A 14,476-nucleotide genomic window follows, 5' to 3' on the forward strand; every position below is an offset into this window, starting at 1 on the left:
TCTTTCCTTGCCTCTGCCAGTCACTTATTCTGCTATTCTTTCAACCACTGTTGGGGCGGGGTGTCTAAAAACAGCTGTAACCAAGTGTCTATGTATGGAAACTGGTCTGGGTGCCCTGGCTTACAGGTTACCTTGTGCCATACCTTTGAAACAAGGGACCTGTCCAGGCTTCCTTCTGATGGCCAACCCACCTGTAATGCTGGCCAGTCTATCTTAAACAAAGTTTTAAGTTTTCCTGGTGTCATAGTACCCCATAGTCTCCCTTAAATCCTTTCTTGAAATTTTTCAACATAGTTTCTAGTGGGGTGGGCTTACTTTGTGCCTGACCCATGCTTCTTCGAGACAAAACACGACACTCACCCCACACACACCACAAAACAAAGAACGGGTAAAAAAAAGGCACACACACATATTTACAGTTTATAACAAGCCAGAATCAAAACCAAAATCAGAGTATCAAGAAATCCAAGCTGAGTTGGAGGTGGGTTCCAAGATGGCCGAATAGGAACAGCTCCAGTCTATAGCTCCCAGTGTGAGCGACGCAGAAGATGGGTGATTTCTACATTTCCAACTGAGGTACCAGGTTCACTTCACTGGGGCATGTTGGACAGTGGGTGCAGGACAGTGGGTGCAACCCACGAAGCGAGAACCAAAGGAGGATGAGGCATCGCCTTACCTAGGAAGTGCAAGGGTTAAGGGAATTCCCTTTCCTAGCCTGTTAACTAACCCTGTTAGTTAGTTTTCCTTCTAACAGTCAGGACCCTCAGCTGCATGTCTGTTGGGGTTTGCTGGAGGTCCACTCCAGACGCTGTTTGCCTGGGTTTCAGCAGCGGAGGCTGCAGAACAGCAAATATTGCTGAACAGCAAATGGTGTTGCCTGATCGTTCCTGGGAAACTGTGACAGACAGCACCTGGAAAATTGGGACACTCCCATCCTAATACTGCGCTTTTGCAAGGGTCTTAGCAAATGGCACACCAGGAGATTATATCCTGCACCTGGCTTGGAGAGTCCCACAACCATGGAGCCTCGCTCATTGCTAGCACAGCAGTCTGAGATCTAACAGCAAGGTGGCAGCAAAGCTGGGGAGGGGCGCCCGCCATTGGTGAGGCTTGAGAAGGTAAACAAAGAAGCTGGGAAGCTCAAACTGGGTGGAGTCCACCGCAGCTCAGGGAGGCCTGCCTGCCTCTGTAGACTCCACCTCTGGGGGCAGGGCATAGCCGAACAAAAGGAAGCAGAAACCTCTGCAGATTTAAATGTCCTTGTTTGACAGCTTTGAAGAGAGTAGTGGTTCTCCCAGTACAGAGTTTGAGATCTGAGAACAGACAGACTGCCTCCTTAAGTGGGTCCCTAATTCCCAAGTAGTGTAACTGGGAGGCATCCCCCAGTAGGGGCAGACTGACACCTCACACAGCTGGGTACCCCTCTGAGATGAAGTTTCCAGAGGAACGATCAGGCAACACCATTTGCTGTTCAGCAATATTTGCTGTTCTGCAGCCTCCGCTGCTGAAACCCAGGCAAACAGCGTCTGGAGTGGACCTCCAGCAAACCCCAACAGACATGCAGCTGAGGGTCCTGACTGTTAGAAGGAAAACTAACTAACAGAAAGGACGTCCACACCCAAACCCCGTCTGTACATCACCATCATTAAAGACCAAAGGTAAATAAAACCACAAAGATGGAGAAAAAACAGAGCAGGAAAGTTGAAAATTCTAAAAACCAGAGTGCCTCTCCCCTCCAAAAGAACACAGCTCCTTGCCAGCAACGGAACAAAGGTGGACAGAGAATGACTTTGACAAGTTGAGAGAAGACTTCAGATGATCAGACTTCTCTGTGCTAAAGGAAGAAGTTCGAATCCATTGCAAAGAAGCTAAAAACTTTGACAAAAGATTAGATGAATGGCTAACTAGAATAACCAATGTACAGAAGTCCTTAAATGACCTGATGGAGCTGAAAATCATGGCACAAGAACGACATGACGAATGTACAAACTTCAGTAAGTGATTTGATCAACTGGAAGAAAGGGTATCAGTGATTGAAGATCAAATGAATGACATGAACTGAGAAGAGAAGTTTAGAGATAAAAGAGTAAAAAGAAATGAACAAAGCCCTGCAAGAAATATGGGACTATGTGAAAAGACCAAATCTACGTCTGATTGGTGTACATGAAAGTGATGGGGAGAATGGAAACAAGTTGGAAAACACTCTTCAGGATATCATCCAGGAGACCTTCCCCAACCTAGCAAGGCAGGCCACCATTCAAATTCAGGAAATACATAGAATGCCATAAAGATACTCCTTGAGAAGAGCAACTCCAAGACACATAATTATCAGATTCACTAAAGTTGAAATGAAGGAAAAAATGTTAAAAGCAGCCACAGAGAAAGGTCGGGTTACCCACAAAGGGAAGCCCATCAGACTAACAGCGAAAGTCTCAGCAGAAATTCTACAAGCCAGAAGAGAGTGCGGGCCAATATTCAACATTCTTAAAGAAAAGAATTTTTAACCCAGAATCTCATATCCAGCCAAACTAAGCTTCATAAGTGAAGGAGAAATAAAATCCTTTACAGAAAAGCAAACGCTCAGAGATTCTGTCACCACCAGGCCTGCCCTACCAGAGACCCTGAAGGAAGCACTAAACATGGAAAGGAACAACTGATACCAGTCACTGCAAAAACATGCCAAATTGTCAAGACCATTGATGTTAGGAAGAAACTGCATCAACTAATAAACGAAATAAGCAGCTAACTTCATAATGACGGGATCAAATTCACACATAACAATATTAACCTTAAATGTAAATGGGCTTAATGCTCCAATTAAAAGACACAGACTGGCAAATTGGTTAAAGAGTCAAGACCCACCAGTGTGCTGTATTCAGGAGACCCATCTCACGTGCATAGACACACAGGCTCAAAATAAAGGGATGGAGGAAGATCTACCAAGCAAATGGAAAGCAAAAAAAAGGCAGGGGCTGCAATCCTAGTCTCTGATAAAACAGAATTTAAACCAACAAAGATCAAAAGAGACAAAGAAGGCCATTACATAATGGTAAAGGGATCAATTCAGCAAGAGAGCTAACTACCCTAAATATATATTCACCCAATACAGGAGCACCCAGATACATAAAGCAAGTCCTTAGAGACTTACAAAAACACTTAAGACTCCCACACAGTAATAAGGGGAGACTTTAACACCCCACTGTCAATATTAGACAGATCAACAAGACAGAAAGTTAGCAAGGATATCCAGGAATTGAACTCAGCTCTGCACTAAGCAGACCTAATAGACATCTACAGAACTCTCCACCCCAAATCAACAGAATATACATTCTTCTCAGCACCACATCACACTTATTCCAAAACTGACCAAATAGTTGGAAGTAAAGCACTCCTCAGCAAATGTAAAAGACCAGAAATTATAACAAACTGTCTCAGACCACAGTGCAATCAAACTAGAACTCAGGATTAAGAAACTCGCTCAAAACTGCTCAGCTACATGGAAACTGAACAACCTGCTCCTGAATGACTACTGGGTACATAACAAAATGAAAGCAGAAATAAAGATGTTCTTTGAAACCAATGAGAACAAAGATACAACATACCAGAATCTCTGGGACACATTTAAAGCAGTGTGTAGAGGGAAATTTATAGCACTAAATGCCCACAAGAGAAAGCAGGAAAGATCTAAAATTGACACTCTAACATCACAATTAAAAGAACTAGAGAAGCAAGAGCAAACACATTCAAAAGCTAGCAGAAGGCAAGAAAAAACTAAGATCAGAGCAGAACTGAAGGAGATAGAGACAGCAAAAACCCTTCAAAAAATCAATGAATCCAGGAGTTAGTTTTTTGAAATGATCAACAAAATTGATAGAACAGTAGCAAGACTAACAAAGAAGAAAAGAGAGAAGAATCAAATAGATGCAATAAAAAATGATAAAGGGGATATCACCACCGACCCCACAGAAATACAGACTATCATCAGAGAATACTATAAACACCTTTGCACAAATAAACTAGAAAATCTAGAAAAAAAGGATAAATTCCTGGACACATACACTCTCCCAAGACTAACTCAGGAAGAAGTTGAATCCCTGAATAGATCAATAACAGGCTCTGAAATTGAGGCAATAATTAATAGCCTACCAACCAAAAAAAGTCCAGGACCAGATGGATTCACAGCCGAATTCTGCCAGAGGTACAAAGGGGAACTGGTACCATTCCTTCTGAAACTATTCCAATCAATAGAAAAAGAGGGAATCCTCCCTAACTCATTTATGAGGCCAACATCATCCTGATACCAAAGCCTGGCAGAGACACAACAAAAAAAGAGAATTTTAGACCAATATCCCTGATGAACATCGATGCAAAAATCCTCAATAAAATACTGGCAAACCGAATCCAGCAGCACATCAAAAAGCTTATCCACCATGGATCAAGTGGGCTTCATCCCTGGGATGCAAGGCTGGTTCAACATATGCAAATCAATAAATGTAATCCAGCATATAAACAGAGCCAAAGGCAAAAACCACATGATTATCTCAATAGATGGAAAAAAGGCCTTCATGCTAAAAAGTTTCAATAAATTAGGTATTGATGGGACATATCTCAAAATAATAAGAGCTAATTTTTTTATTATTAAACCCACAGCCAATATCATACTGAATGGGCAAAAACTGGAAGCATTCCCTTTGAAAACTGGCACAAGACAGGGATGCCCTCTCTCACCACTCCTATTCAACATAGTGTTGGAAGTTCTGGACAGGGCAATCAGGCAGGAGAAAGAAACAAAGGGTATTCAATGAGGAAAAGAGGAGTCAAATTGTCCCTGTTTGCAGATGACATGATTGCATATTTAGAAAACCCCATCATCTCAGCCCCAAATCTCCTTAAGCTGATAAGCAACTTCAGCAAAGTTTCAGGATACAAAATCAATGTGCTAAAATCACAAGCATGTGATACAGCAATAACACACAGAGAGCCAAATCATGAGTGAACTCCCATTCACAATTTCTTTGAAGAGAATAAAATACCTAGGAATCCAATTTACAAGGGATGTGAAGGACCTCTTCAAGGAGAACTACAAACCAGTGCTCAATGAAATAAAAGAGAAAACAAACAAATGGAAGAGCATTCCATGCTCATGGATAGGAAGAATCAATATTGGGAAAATGGCCATACTGCCCAAGGTAATTTATAGATTCAGTGCCATCCCCATCAAGCTACCAATGACTTTCTTCACAGAATTGGAAAAAACTACTTTAAAGTTCATATGGAACCCAAAAAGAGCCCGCATTGCCAAGACAATCCTAAGCCAAAAGAACAAAGCTGGAGGCATCACGCTACCTGACCTCAAACTATACTGCAAGGCTACAGTAACCAAAACAGCATGGTACTGGTACCAAAACAGAGATATAGACCAATGGAACAGAACAGAGCCCTCAGAAATAATACCACACATCTATAATCATCTGATCTTTGACAAACCTGACAAAAACAAGAAATGGGGAAAGGATTCCCTATTTAATAAGTGGTGCTTGGAAAACTGGCTAGCCCTATGTAGTAAGCTGAAACTGGATCCCTTCCTTTCACCTTATAGAAAAATTAATTCAAGATGGATTAGACTTAAATGTTAGACCTAACACCATAGAAATCCTAGAAGAAAACCTAGGCAATACCATTCAGGATATAGGCATGGGCAAGGACTTTATGTCTAAAACACTAAAAGCAATGGCAACAAAAGTCAAAATTGAGAAACTGGATCTAGTTAAACCAAAGAGCTTCTGCACAGCAAAAGAAACTATCATCAGAGTGAATAGGCAACCTACAGAATGGGAGAAAATTTTTGCAATCTACTCATCTGACAAACAGCTAATATCCAGAATCTACAAAGAACTCAAACAAATTTACAAGAAAAAAAAAACAAAGAACTCCATCAACAAGTGGGCGAAGGATATGAACAGACACTTCTCAAAAGAAGACATTTATGCAGCCAACAGACACATGAAAACATGCTCATGATCACTGGTCATCAGAGAAATGCAAATCAAAACCACAATGAGATACCATCTCATGCCAGTTAGAATGGCGATCATTAAAAAGTCAGGAAACAACAGGTGCTGGAGAGGATTTGGAGAAACAGGAACACTTTTACACTGTTGGTGGGGCTGTAAACTAGTTCAACCATTTTGGAAGACAGTGTGGTGATTCCTTGAGGATCTAGAACTAGAAATACCATTTGACCCAGCCATCCCATTACTGGGTATATACTCAAAGGATTATAAATCATGCTGCTATAAAGACACATGCACATGTATGTTTATTGTGGTACTATTCCCAATAGCAAAGACTTGAAACTAACCCAAATGTCCATCAATGATAGACTGGATTAAGAAAATGTGTCACATATACACCGTGGAATACTATGCAGCCGTAAAAAAGGATGAGTTCATGTCCTTTGTAGGTACATGGATGAAGCTGGAAACCATCATTCTCAGCAAAGTATCGCAAGAACAGAAAACCAAACACTACATGTTCTCACTAATAGGTGGGAATTGAACAGTGAGAACACTTGGACACAGGAAGGGGCACATCACACATCGGGTCCTGTCGTGGAGTAGGGGGAGAGGGGAGGGATAGCATTAGGAGACACATCTAATGTAAATGACGAGTTAATGGGTGCAGCACACCAACATGCCACATGTATACATATGTAACAAACCTGCACGTTGTGCACATGTACCCTAGAACTTAAAGTATATATACTAAAAAAAAAAAAAAAAATCCAAACCAAGTCAAAACCAAAGCCAAAGTATCAAGCAATCCAAGTCAAGTCAAAAACAAAAACCAAAGTGCTGGTACAGGCATGCTGTGGGTGAACAGGTCATGCTTCCACTCAAATGGAGCGGTTAAGTCTTACCAAGTTTCAGATGTCCAGACTCCAAGTTCCAGTTCCTTCCTGGTGTTCAGCCACTGTGTTGATCCTCCATGGGGACCTGCCACACGCTGCTCTGGCGAGGCGTTTCACCAGGGCAATTGCCTATCCCGGAGCGCTCTCAGGACCCGGGTCACTTAAGCTGGCTGGATTCCCCTGCAGGGATGCTCCACAGGGCAGGCCTAAGCTGCCTAAGGGGCTGCCTTGACTGTCCGTTGATCACGTTGCTTCCTGGTCAGGGAACCAAGAAATGTATCAGGACAAGCCACAGACAAAACCCCTCAGACACTGAGTTAAAGATGGTAGGGCTTTATTCAGCTGGGAGCTTCGGCAAGATTCATGTCTCCAAAAACCGAGCTCCCCGAATGAGCAATTCATGTCTCTTTTAAGGGCTCACAACTCTAAGGGAGTCTGCGTGAGAGGGTCGTGATCGATTGAGCAAGCACAGGGTAAGTGACTGCGGGCTGCATGCACCAGTAATTACAGTGGAACAGAACAGGACAGGGATTTTCACATTACTTTTCTATACAATGCCTGTAATCTATAGATAACATAACCGATTAGGTCAGGGGTCGATCTTTAACTGCCAGGCCCAGGGTGTGGCGCCGGGTTGTCTGCTTGTGGATTTCATTTCTGCCTTTTAGTTTTTACTTCATCTTTCTTTGGAGGCAGAAATTGGGCATAAGACAATATGAGGGGTGGTCTCCTCCCTTACTATGAACACCTTTACACACATAAACTAGAAAACCTGGAAGAGATGGATAAATTCCTGGAAAAATACAAGTCTCCTAAATCAGGAAGAATTTGATACCCTGAGCTGACCAGTAACAAGTAGCAAAATTGAAATGGTAATTTACAAATTACCAACAATAAAAAAGTCCAGGACCAGATGGAGTCACAGCAGAATTCTACCAGACATTCAAAAAAGAATTGGTACTAATCCTTTTGACACGATTCCACAAGATAGAGAAAGAAGGAACCCTCCCTAATTCATTCTATGAAGCCAGGATCACCCTAATACCAAAACCAGGAAATGACATAACAAAAAAGAAAGCTACAGACCAATATCCTTAATGACCATAGATGCTAAAATCCTTAACAAAGTACTAGCTAACCAAATCCAACAACATATCAAAAAGATAATCCACCATGGTCAAGTGGGTTTCATACCAGGGATGCAGGGATGGTTTAACATACGCAGGTCAATAAATGTGATACACTACATAAACATAATTAAAAACAAAAATCACATGATCATCTCATTAGATGCAGAAAAAGCATTCTACACAATCCAGTGTCATTTTACAATAAAAAATATCAGCAAAATCGGCATACAAGGGATGAACCTTGATGTAATAAAAGTCGTGTATAACAAACCCACAGCCAACATAATACTGAATGGGGAAAAGTTGAGAGCATTCCCTCTGAGAACTGGAACAAGACAAGGAGGCCCACTCTCACTACTCCTCTTCAATATAGTACTGGAAGTCCTGGCCAGAGCAATCAGACAAGAGAAGGAAATAAAGGACATCCAAATCGGTAAAGAAGAAGTCAAACTGTCACTGCTGACGATATAATCATTTACTTTGAAAACCCTAAGGACTCTTCCAGAAAGCTCCTAGAACTAATAAGAGAATTCAGCAAAGTTTCCGGATACAAGATTAATGTACACAAATCAGTGGCACTTCTATATACCAACAGCGACTAAGCGGAGAATCAAATCAAGAACTCAACCCCTTTTACAATAGTTGCAAAAATAAATAAATAAATAAACAAACAAACAAAATACTTACGAATATACTTAACCAAGGAGACGAAAGACCTCCATAAGGAAAACTATAAAATACTGCTGAAAGAAATCATAGACAACACAAACAAATGGAAACACATCACATGCTCATCGATGGGTAGAATCAATATTGTAAAAATGACCATATTAACAAAAGCAATCTACAAATTCAATGCAATTCCCATCAAAACACCACCATCATTATTCACGGAATTAGAACAAAACAATTCTAAAATTCATATGGAACCAAAAAAAGAGCCTGCATAGCCAAAGTAAGACTAAACAAAAAGAACAAATCTGGAGGCATCACACTACCTGATTTCAAACTATGCTATAAGGCTATAGTCACCAAAACAGCAGGGTACTAGTATAAAAATAGGCACATAGACCAATGGAACAGAATAGAGAACCCAGAAATAAATCCAAATACTTACAGCCAACTGATCTTTGACAAAGCCAACAAAAACATAAAGTGGGGAAAGGACACCCTTTTCAACAAATGGTGCTGGGATAATTGGCTAGCCCCATGTAGGAGAACGAAACTGGATCCTCAGATCTCACCTTATACGAAAATCAACTCAAGATGGATTAAGAACTTAAGACATGAAACTATAAAAATTCTAGAAGTTAACATTGGAACAACCCTTCCAGACACTGGCTTAGCCAAGGATTTCATGATCAAGAACTCTAAAAGCAAAAGCAATAAAAACAAAGATAAATAGCTGGGACCTAATTAAACTAAAGAGCTTTAGCACAGCAGAAGGAACAGTCAGCAGAGTAAACAGACAACCCACAGAGCGGGAAAAAATCTTCACAATCTATAAATCTGACAAAAGGCTAATATCCGGAGTCTACAATGAACACAAATAAATCAGTAAGAAAAAAAAAAAAACTCCATCAGAAAGTGGGCTAAGGACATGAATAGACAATTCTCAAGGAAAGATATACAAATGGTGAATGAACATATGAAAAAATACTCAACATCACTAATGATCAGGGAAATGCAAATCAAAACCACAGTGCAATACCACCTTACTCCTGCAAGAATGGCCATAATAAAAGAGTCAAAAAACTCTTTAGACATTGGTGTGGATGTGGTGAACAGGAAACACTTCTACACTGCTGGCGGGAATGTAAACTAGTACAGCCACTATGGAAAACAGTGTGGAGTCTTCCTAAAGAACTAAAAGTAGAACTACCATTGGATCCAGCAATCTCACTCCTGGGTGTCTATCCAGAGGAGAAGTCAATTATTCGAAAAAGATACTTGCACACGCATGTTTATAGCAGCAAAATTCACAATTGCAAAATCATGAAACCAACCCAAATGCCCATCAATCAAAGAGTAGATAAAGGAACTGTGATATATATAGATATACATATAACAGTAGTATTCCATCGTGTGTGTATATATATTTATAATATGTGATATGTATATATATGATTATTCCACATATATTATTCCACATATATATGGATATATATATGATATATGATATATATTCCATATATATTATGTGGAATTATATATGTGGAATAATATATGTGGAATAATCATATATATGAATATTCATATATATCACATATAATATGTGATGTGTATATATGATGGAATATATGTGATATGTGTATATACGATGGAATATATATATCATATATCACACATTATATATATACACACACATGATGAAATACTACACAGCCATAAAAGGAATGAATTAACAGCATTTGCAGTGACCTGGATGAGATTGGAGACTTATTCCAAGTGAAGTAACTCAGGAGTGGAAAACCAAACATCATATAATCTCACTGATACGTGGAAGCTAAACAATGAGGAGCAAAGGCATAATAATAATGCGGTGGACTTTGGGGACTCTGGGGGAAGTGTGGGAAGGGGACAAGGGATTAAAAGACAACAAATATGGTGCAGTGTATACTGCTTGGATGGTATGTGCACCAAAATCTCACAAATCACTGCTAAAGAACTTACTCATGTAACCAAATACCACCTGTACCACAATAACTTATGGGGAAAAAGTCCATTGCATGTTTATAAAGCAAAAACCGGTAGGAAAAATAATATTTTTATAAAAACAGGAAGAATATAGGAGTCATAAGGAAAAGTCCTTTTTTGGTTTATTATCTGTATGTTTTTGTTCCTATTTCTTCAGTGGTAGCTCTAGGGCTTACAATATGCACCTTCAACTTACCACAGTTTAGTCATAGTATATGACTTTGTGAATTACGTAAGAGTTTTACAATACACACCCATTTCCTCTATTTCTAAAAATAAAATATTTCTATTATAAGCACCACAATACATAGCTTTATTCCTTTAAAAAATTAATTATTTTAAGAATAATTTTCAGCACAGTGGAGGAAGTCATGCTACCCCGCAGAGTTGGCGTGTGTTCTAGATTCATCCCGGCACCTCCATGTCGAAGGTTTCCTTTAAGATCATGCTGACATCTGACCCGATGTCTGATGCCATACAAAGTACTCTGTGTTCCTGAAAGTACACCTTTCATAGTAGTCTTAAAGTTTGCAGCAGAAGAATTTAAAGTTCATGCTGCAATAAGTGCAGTTATTACCAATGATGGAATAGGAATAAATCTTGCACAGACTGCTGGAAATGTTTTTCTAAAACAAGGTTTAGAACTGTGGATTATTCCTAGAGATCATGTTGGAAGTTGTTAATATCTACTACTTGGGCAGGGCGCGGTGGCTTACGCCTGCAATCCCAGTACTTTGGGAGGCCGAGGCGGGTGGATCACGAGGTCAGGAGTTCAAGATCAGCCTGGCCAAGATGGTGAAACCCCATCTCTACTAAAAATACAAAAAAATTAGCCAGGCATGGTGGCTCGCGCCTGTAATCCCAGCTACTCCGGAGGCTGAGGCAGACAATTGCTTAAACCTGGAGGGCTGGAGGTTGCATTGAGCTGAGATCGCGCCACTGCACTCCAGCCTGGGCCACAGAGCGAGACTCCGTCTCAAAAAAAAAAAAAAAATCTGCTACTTGGAACATACGATTTGGAACATACGATTGCCTTTCAGAATAAATATTGGTATTTTTGTGAAAATCAGGCATTTAACATACTATGAAAACACTAAGAGTCAATGAATAATGAAAGATGACTCATCTGGTTTTTTTTTTTTTGGTCCATATTCTTCATATGAAGAGGTAATGCATAAGAATTAAGGCTCCTACCCTCACAGATCATAGTCTTTGATTGCCACTTCACAACACAAACAGGTAGTTCACTGGGGTGGGGGGGGGGGGACGAATTAGCAGAACTGTGTTAACTGGAAGCTTCTGGTAATTTTTTTTAAGAACAATTTGGAACATTAAAATGTACTGAGTCTTATATATTCATCTGAGTTAAAAATATAAAAAGAATTATGGATCTTGGATGGCAATTTGCTTGATAGCATCTGATTTGCACACTCATAGTTTGATTTTTAATTAAATATATAGGTTATGATGAAGTCAATAGATGTATCAGTGAACAGTTAACTATATTAAATTTTTATAATTTACTTTTTTAAAGATTCAAACCTCATGTATTATATAAATTTCAGTTTAATATCCATCAAAAAAATTAAAATTATAATCGAACTCTTATATGTATAAATCGATGTCTCATACCAGGTTTTAATGTTGGACTTGCAGAATCCAGTACTTATAATGGTGAGAATTCACAATAAAGTAGAAGCATCCTTTGCTGAGTTATAGATTCCTTTATCAATCTCTTTTGATACAACTTTTAAAACAAGTATCTTCAAGAAACCACTGGTGTTTTGAGGACAATGTTTCTAAATAGCATTCAGGAAGATAATATTATTGCACAGAAGATCTGATGATTAAAAAAGCAACAACAAAAGCTCAAGGAAATGCAGATCAAAAGTGCTGACAAGTTATATTTACTGAAGATCCAACTTTTAAGGAAGTTCTGAGATTAGTCACCCATGTGAATAAGAAGCCAGGAAAGGAAAGATGGGGAAGTCCAGATGACCAGGCTTCTGTTAAGGAGGAAAGCAACAGAGGAAAACAGTGAAGGGGAACAGAAAAGTGTAGCAAAGTGTTGCAGAAAAGCCAACAGGAGAGACAAAACTGCAGAAGGTAGAGGTTGGGGAGAACTGAAAGGGAAAACAAAATACTTAACATAGTCTTAAGTAGTAGAAGGCAATTAGAGAAAACTAAGTATCTACTGGCCTTGTCAACATACAGACTTCAAACTACCCCTTATGAGAATCCAAAGAATGATGTAAGGGAAGATTTTATTTGCCCTTCCAGAAGAAATCAGTATCTATGTAAATCCTGAAAGATGAAATCAAAGCTCATAATGATTCAGAATCAGTGCTTGCCCTGCTGTATTCTGAATGGTGAACTCTGGAAGCAGGGATTGTGTCTGTCTGGCTCTTTTTTAGAGCTGGAAATGTAGTGGCTTTCATTAAATACTTGCTGTGAAGTCTCTCTAAGACCAATTGTTACCTTAGTATGTTTCAATATCTTCTCTATCATAGGCCCTAGGTTCATTGGGGGAAAAAAACATGAGAAAATTCAACAGAATCAGCATTTGAAGTGTGCCATTGGTAGTTGTTTATGAAGTTACCAGATATTCATAAAAGTGACAAATGAACAGCAGGATTATGAATTATCAACGGAAAAAACATTTGCTGAGGTGAAAAAAATCTGACGTTTGAGGAAGTTTTTATTTTTATAAACAAAATCTAATGTTCAAAGGCTCCTGTTTCTTACAATAACTATTGAGCCTCAGTTAACCAGAAATTTATGAACACCCATTTCCTGACTTTTTGCTTTAAATTTTTTCTCCACTCTGCTAACACAACAGTTTGCCTGCTGTGCTGCAGAAATAAATTTATGTTGTCCTCTGCCATAAAGTGATGTATTTAATATTTTTATTGTTTGTTTTTGAAAATTATATTGAGTTTCTTAGACATTTTGTTATTAAATAAATGTGATCTGTAATTTCTTTGTGCAGAATGAAGTATTGTATTTAGTTTACATGCATTATGGGTTCATAATTAATATCCAATGAAAATACATTTTGTCGTATTGAAAAAAGAATAATTTTAAGTGAAAAAGGATTTTTTATATTTATCTACATATTTACTATCTTCCGGGCTCTTCATTCTTTTTTATAGGTCTGAGTTTCATTCAGGTATCATTTTCCTTCCACCTAAAACACTTCCTTTAATATTTTTTCGTAAGAAAAATCGGCTGGTGACAAATTCCCTCAGATTTTCAGAATTCCTTTTTTTTTTTGTCTGAAGTCATTACTTTGCCTCCATTTAGGTAGGTCTCTTTTTTGTGGTTGTTATAGGTTGTTATAGGATCCTAGGTTGACAATCTTTTAGCATGTTGTAGATGCATAGTTCCGGATTCGGTACAGGTTTGCACAAACTATTTGTAAACAACATGTTAAAGAAAAATGGAGAAGCTGGATTGTGCGAATACGAAGATTTACTGAAATGAAAAGGTGGTCATTGAAAGAAAGTGGGTTATGAAACAGCATGAACATTATGACCTCATTGTAACAAACGTGCGTTACATACACATATGTGTAATATATATGTACGTGTATCCATACACACATTGTGTATATATACTGCAATTCGTTTTATTTTCTTACTTTCGCCTCCACTGAAGCCTGTATTAATCAGCCCAGCATTAACCGCTGCTCCCACCTTTGGGCCACTCAGCATCAGTGAGAACTGGGCCTCAGGCAGAG

The 14,476-nt window shown here is 39.1% G+C and overlaps 1 pseudogene; it reads left to right on the plus strand.

Annotated features, from left to right (window-relative positions):
• The first annotated feature begins 11,099 nt into the window (after nucleotides 1-11,099).
• Nucleotides 11,100-11,467, plus strand: LOC117067502 (annotated as a pseudogene).
• Nucleotides 11,468-14,476: the final 3,009 nt, after the last annotated feature.

Source organism: Trachypithecus francoisi, unplaced genomic scaffold (assembly GCF_009764315.1).
Source record: "Trachypithecus francoisi isolate TF-2019V2 unplaced genomic scaffold, Tfra_2.0 Lachesis_group20, whole genome shotgun sequence".
NCBI lineage: Eukaryota > Metazoa > Chordata > Mammalia > Primates > Cercopithecidae > Trachypithecus > Trachypithecus francoisi.